This window comes from Lathamus discolor, chromosome Z (genome assembly GCF_037157495.1).
Source record: "Lathamus discolor isolate bLatDis1 chromosome Z, bLatDis1.hap1, whole genome shotgun sequence".
Lineage (NCBI taxonomy): Eukaryota > Metazoa > Chordata > Aves > Psittaciformes > Psittacidae > Lathamus > Lathamus discolor.
This window is the reverse complement of record NC_088909.1, coordinates 72,805,301-72,811,426: the sequence shown is the minus strand read 5'-3', so window position 1 is coordinate 72,811,426 and position 6,126 is coordinate 72,805,301.

Sequence of the window (6,126 nt, the reverse complement as noted above, 5' to 3'; positions counted from 1 at the left end):
TAATAGATAGTGGACTTACTGATGCCAACTGAATGATCTTACTTGGACTCTGCTATCGGCTTAGTCAGGCCATAAAGTGTCAAAAATAAAATGGACATGTTAAAGTGACCTTACTTGCTGATATTGGTAATTCCTTGTGAGAGGTCTTGTAGTTTAAAAAGACTCCCAGTGAGATAAAATGGATTTTTTTAAGGCACATGGTGTTTTTTTATTGTATTTCTAATCTCTTTGACATGAGAAGTTAGGAAACAAAGCAGGGATTAATCTTGCAGGTTTGGAGAAGAAACTGGCATGAAAATCTTTAATGCAATTCAGTTTGCTTACAGCACTGTAATGCTTCCTGCTTCCTTGAATAAGCAGAGAAATAGTTATTTTAAAGAAATAGCACCAAAATTCTTTTAAATTAGCACCTGCAAAAGCCCTCTTAGAAAGGTGTTTCTCAGGGCGATATTTATGTGTTTTTTAAGGCTGCAGCTGAAATGGTCTATAATCCAAGCTGTCATGCCAGATGAGGAAAATTGTCTTTATGAGGGATAAGGAGTGAGAGATAAGCTGGTTTTTGCCACTGAATAACAAAAGGTAGAAGGAATAGAGCTGAGAAATGGGGTGAACAGAGACAAAGCCCTGAAAAGGTAAGTTCACTTGCTCTTCTGTGAACAGAGGAGTGAAAATGACTTTCCTCAGCAAGAGCTACTGCTAATGCAACTTTGCTTCTGCCCCCGTGGGCAGCAGCTAGCCTAATTTTCAAAGGTAGCTGGGTCGCACTGTATGCTGTCCTCTCCAGTATGATGCCCTAGGTAGCTGCATGCTCCACTTAACGAAATCAGGCTACATACATCTTATGGCTTCAGAACCTGAGCTCTTGCCACACAGACACATGTACACTGCTGTCCAAAGTAATATTCAGCAGAGCTCAGCCCTGTTCTTGAGAAACCATTTGGCTGCATTTGGTGGAGAATCTGAGACAGTTCCAGCTGTATTTTTCCATTAAAAATCTCAGGGATTTCCTCCACTTACCTCACATGAAAAGTGACACAGTGATTTCAGTGAAATTTAATACAGCCAGTAATTGTGCATGAGAAGAAAACAACCACTGACAGTTTCTGCCTTTAGCTCTTTTAGTGAGAAATGTCTGTAACAAACACTGTTAATGATAAATTTATTGGCATAAGTGGGTTCCAAACACTAGTCTTGTAATGTCACTGTTAAAAGAAGTAGAGGCCTCTTCTGCTTTTTTCCAGCTGTCATGAGGGAGAGCATGGAGCCCCTGAAGAGGGCTGGTGGACAAATACTTAACATCCTTTCCTCTTCCCAGACTTTTTGGGTTGTTAGTTTACAACATCTACACATGCATGCCTTTAGATTGGCTCAGGATGACCCAATCTAGACATGGCTTAAGATGAGACCCTGGCCAGCTCTGAAAAACTGAGTCATTCTTCAATGTTATTATAAGAGGATTACACTGATGCATGTTTAGTTTTGCTGGGACATGTTGGGCTAGGCACTTTACCTCCTTGGATAGAAAGGTAATGCTCTGTTGTGACTGCTACATAGAATCATAGAATAGTTAGGGTTGGAAAGGACCTCAAGATCATCTAGTTCCAACCCCCCTGCCATGGGCAGGGCCACCTCACACTAAACCATCCCACACAAGGCTTCATCCAACCTGGCCTTGAACACCGCCAGGGATGGAGCACTCACAACCTCCCCGGGCAACCGATTCCAGTGTCTCACCACCCTAACAGGAGAGAATTTCCTCCTTATATCCAATCTAAACTTCCCCTGTTTAAGTTTTAACCCATTACCCCTTGTCCTGTCTGAAGTCACTTGCTCCTTTTTTTTTTTTTTTCAAAACATTTGAGAGTTCAGAGAGAGAGGTTTAGCTTCTTAACAGATTGCACAATGTTTTGTTTCAATAGCATTTACATATTAATCTTCATTTTAAAAACTTCTTGAAATCACAATTATGTTTAAGTACATAATCGCCATACTTTAATCTACTGCTGTTAAAAAAAAAGGTCTGTCTCAGCAGTCAGTAGCTTTTCAGACTCTCTTTGTCTTCTAAATCATTGTCATCAAGTCAATTGTAGAAATGAATCTTTAGGCTGAGTCCTGAATCCTAACAGCTGAAGAATCAGTCAATGTACTTCTGGGAGCACAGGGACAGATTTTAGCATCATTCATTCTCATTAACACTTTCACTTCCTGTTCTTCTTTTTCACTTGGTACTCTATACAGAGCACAAATTCAACAGCTTGCTTCAAAGTTTCAGAGCACCTAAGCCAATCCTGCAACTTCTGAGAAATATAAGAGATAGAAACTTGTTTCTCTCCCCAGTTTCAAAAGATAGTTGATGGGTTACATGCCACCAAATAGAAGTTCCCATTGTCAGGAGCCAGCTGGGGTAAGTAAGTGCCTGTGGAGCCTGAGTGTACGGGTACAATAATTATTGTTCTGATTTAGAAGTGAATGTTCTTATTGCATTCTATCATCAACATGTACCTTGCCTATAATTTGTAACATAGCAACTAAGTCAATGGAGAGAAAAAATGTAGTTGATTTATCTGCTCTTGAGTGATGTTTGTCTGTAAAAGAAAGAGCTGATTATGCAGAAAATGCTTGGCTTTACACAGAAAAAGAAACTGAAGCACCATAAATATATACTCTCAAGTATGAAGTTAAGTTGGGAGCTAGGGTCGATCCATTACACTCAAAAAGAGTAAGAAAAAATTACCATACAAACAAGCTCCATTTCATTTACTAACATAGACATTCAATCTTGTCCTGAGTTCAGCAGTAGCAGCCATTTTTCTCCTTCTTAATGGCTGTGCTGTGTTTTTGACTTGCAGCCTGGGAACAATGCTGATAACACCAATGTTTTTAGTTTCTGTTAAGTAATATTTACTCCGATCAAGGACTTTTCAGTCTCATGCTCTGCCAGTGAGGAGGGGCACAAGAAGCCAGGAGGAAGCAGAGACAGGACACCTGACCCAAAGTAGACAAAGGGGTATTCCATACCACAGCACATCATGCCCACTATAGAAACTGGGGGCAGTTACCTGGAAGGGCTAGACCACTGCTTGGGTCAGGCTGCATATCAGTCGGTGGGTGGTGAGCGGTTGTATTCTCTTCCCTTGTTATTTCCCTTATCATTATTATTATTGGTGGTAGCAGTAGTGGTTTGTGTTATACCTTAGTTACTGGACTGTTCTTATCTCAACCCATGGGAGTTACATTCTTTTGATTCTCCTCCCCATCCTTCTGGGACAGGGGGAGGAAGAATTGGGGAATGAGCAAGCGTCTGTGTGGTTCTGAGTTACTGGCTGGGCTTAAACCACAACAACTCTGCAGGTCCTGGACAGAGCTTTCAGCCTTTGATTCTCAAATCTACTAAGGCTTGGGAAAGCAAGGCTCAGATACCTCCAAAGAAAGGTGGCATGTTCTTGTGCTTTCCACCTCCAAAAGGGGCCAGTACTGGCATAGTACTGTCCTAAAATATCCAATCATTAGAATTTAAAGATAATACATTCTAGTTGTTCACTGATACATAACTACCTGAAGTGGAGACTGGCTGATGTTAGTTTTAACACTGATAAATATTTTCTGGCTTATTATTAAGGCTTGTTCCTAACAAGAGTTGTAGTAACTAAGCCAGAGAGGTTCTTAAGAAGAGTCAGGAAATCCTACACAAATCTCAGTAAAACATATCTCTGTCATTAGACGTACAAGCATAAATGCCACAAAAATTGCCAAACATGCTAAAAGACTCTGCTGATAACCTTGTTTTCAGTTTCCGCAAGACACACGGGATTAATCGGTAAACTTGCTAAATTGTACCTCTGACCATCCTAAGACAGAATAGAATGAAAATTGTGTCTGCTATTGCCAATAATAATAATGATAAGGGAAACAACAAAGGAAGAGAATACAACCGCTCACCACCCACCGACTGATATGCAGCCTGACCCAAGCAGTGACCTAGCTCTTCTGGGTAACTGCCCCCAGTTTATACAGTGGGCATGATGTGCTGTGGTATGGAATACCTCTTTGGTTAGTTTGGGTCTGGTGTCCTGTCTCTGCTTCCTCCTAGCTTCTTGTGCCCCTCCTCACCGGCAGAGCATGAGAGAATGAAAAGTTCTTGAACGAAGTAAACATTACTTAGCAACAACTAAAAACATTGATGTTACCATCTCTGTTCCCAGGCTGGAAGTCAAAAACAGCACTGCACCAGCTACTAAGAAGGAGCAAAATGACTGCTACTGCTGAACCCAGGACAGTATCCACCCCTTATTCCATACCATTCACGTCATACTCAGATCCTACATTTTTCAATATACCATCACTCTTGTCTCCTATATATATGTATGTATATATACACACACACAGAAAGAGATATCATTCCTTAGTGCATGGACCGATTCCTATAAAGCTGCTGAGTTCATCTGGTCCATGATGTCAGGCTCCATCTCTTGTAACAGTCTTTCAGAGCAGGAGAGATGGTGTGCAGTGTTGGGCTGTTGCCTGCTGATGACACCACAGAACTCATCTGGTTTCATCAAAGTTCATTCTTTGTTGGGATGATGGTCGGAGGGAAGTCAGGGTCAGTTGATGGTGACCTGAAGACATCCGGTTGGTGGGCTATAAAAGTGCTACATAGCATGCAACAGCACACAATTGAGTTCATTGGCTGTTTTCCCCAAAAATCAAATCCCCTTGAGGTACACATCGGACTTCCCCATCTTCCCGCATTACCTACCAAGTACACCCAGGTCCCTGAGCAATAGCAATCCCGTGAGTGGATTTGCCTTTACCTGAAGCATGAATAACCCAGACCGTCTTCCCCACCAAATTCCTTATGTGTACCGCAGGAACTTTATGCCCTTCTACAGTATGTAAAAGTTCTGACTGGCCTGGACCAGCCCTGGTGGCAGATCCTCTGGTGTTGAACAACCAGGCTGCTTTTGGTAAAAGTCCCACCACCTGTAGCTCTCAGTGTAGTTTTTAGCGGCCCATTGTACTGTTCGATTTTCCCAGAAGCTGGTGCATGGTAGGGGATGTGATATAGCCACTCTATGCCATGCTCTTTGGCCCAAGTGTCCATAAGGTTGTACTGGAAATGAATCGCATTTTCTGACTCAGTTCCCTCTGGGGTGCCGTGTTGCCACAAAATCTGTTTCTCAAGGCCCAGGGTAGTGTTCTGAGCAGTGGCATTGGGGCACAGCGTATGTTTCCAGCCATCCGGTGGTGGCTCCCACGATGGCAAGCACATGACGCTTGCCTTGGTGGGTTGGTGGAAGTGTGATATAGCCAATCTGCCAGATCTCCCCATATTTATACTTTAGCCATCGTCCTCCATACCAAAGAGGCTTTAACCGCTTGGCTTGCTTAATTGCAGCACATGTTTCACATTTGTGAATAACCTGGGCAATAGTGTCCATTGTTAAGTCCACCCCTTGGTCACAAGCCCATCCGTATGTTGCATCTCTGCCCTGATGGCCTGAAGTGCCATGGGCCCTCTGTGTTAAAAATAATTCACCCTTATGTTGCCAATCTAAGTCCATCTGAGCCACTTCAATCTTAGCAACTTTATCCACTTGTTGGTTGTTCTGGTGTTCCTCAGTGGCCGGACTCCTGGGTACATGGGCATCTACATGGCGTGCCTTCACCACCAGGTTCTGCATCTGGGCAGTGATATTTTGCCACAGTGCAGCAGCTCAGCTGGGTTTACGTCTGCGTTGCCAGTTGCTTTGCTTCCATTGCTGCAACCACCCCCACAGGGCATTTGCCACCATCCATGAGTCAGTATAGAGATAAAATACTGGCCACTTTTCTCGTTCAGTAGTGTCCAAGGCCAGCTGGATGTCTTTCACCTCGGCAAATTGACTCAATTCACCCTCTCCTTCAGCAGTTTCTGCAGCTTGTCCTTAGGGACTCCATACAGCTGCCTTCCATCTCTGACACTTCCAAAGCACTGGAGGGACTCACTGGACTAGATACTTGCCCATACAATTCCACCCACCCTGCCACTCATGACTGTCCAGCCTTGGGGAAAGACTCATGGTCCTCCTATATTATCATCTAACCCTAGACAAGACCTAAACCCGACTCTGCTTAACTTTCGATATC